The sequence below is a fragment of the Octodon degus genome, unplaced genomic scaffold (genome assembly GCF_000260255.1).
Source record: "Octodon degus isolate 3935 unplaced genomic scaffold, OctDeg1.0 scaffold00086, whole genome shotgun sequence".
Lineage (NCBI taxonomy): Eukaryota > Metazoa > Chordata > Mammalia > Rodentia > Octodontidae > Octodon > Octodon degus.
Genome location: NW_004524662.1, coordinates 5,327,283 through 5,328,009, shown reverse-complemented (window position 1 = coordinate 5,328,009; position 727 = coordinate 5,327,283).

The following is a 727-nucleotide window of genomic DNA, read 5'->3' as shown; positions in this document are numbered from 1 at the left end:
CCTCATCAAGAAAGTAAAGAATAGTAGAAGCTGAGGAGGATGTGGGGTGGGGGAAGGAGCCCTTCTAGCAACTAGTGCACCCAAATTCCTTAAACAATTAAAAATAGAGACTCCATTTGACCCAGTTGTACCCCTCCTGGATATAGTCCCCAAAGGACTAAAGGTCTCCCATTACAGAGGTACAAGCATGTCATGTTTATAAGCAGTGCAACTCACAATAGCTAAGCTCTGGAAATGGCCAGTCAGCAGAAGAACGGAAAAAGAAAGTGAGATGTGCCGATGCAAAATTACTATTAAGTCATAAAGAAGAATGAAATCATGTCAGGTGCATGAAAATGGAAGTACTTGGGACTATACTCCTAGGTGAAATGAATCAGACACTGAATGTTAAATATTGCCTGGTCTCTCTGATGCAAGAACCTAAAATATAAATAAATGAGTAAAATAAAGGAAAAACAGTGGGTAACAAGAAGGCAAACATTTAGGAGATTGAAAAAAAAGAATCAGGGAAGGGAGAAGTTAAGGGAGAGGAGACTAAAAGGATTGGAAATGATCAAGCTATGTCATATGGCCAGACATGGTGGTGCACGCCTGTAATTCCAGCCTGCAGGAGGCTGAGCTAGGAGGATTGCCACAAGCTCAAAGCCAGCCTGGGCTATATAGTTAGTTCAGAGGCTGCCTGAACTATGCAGTGAGACCCTATCAAAAAAATAAATAAATAAATAAA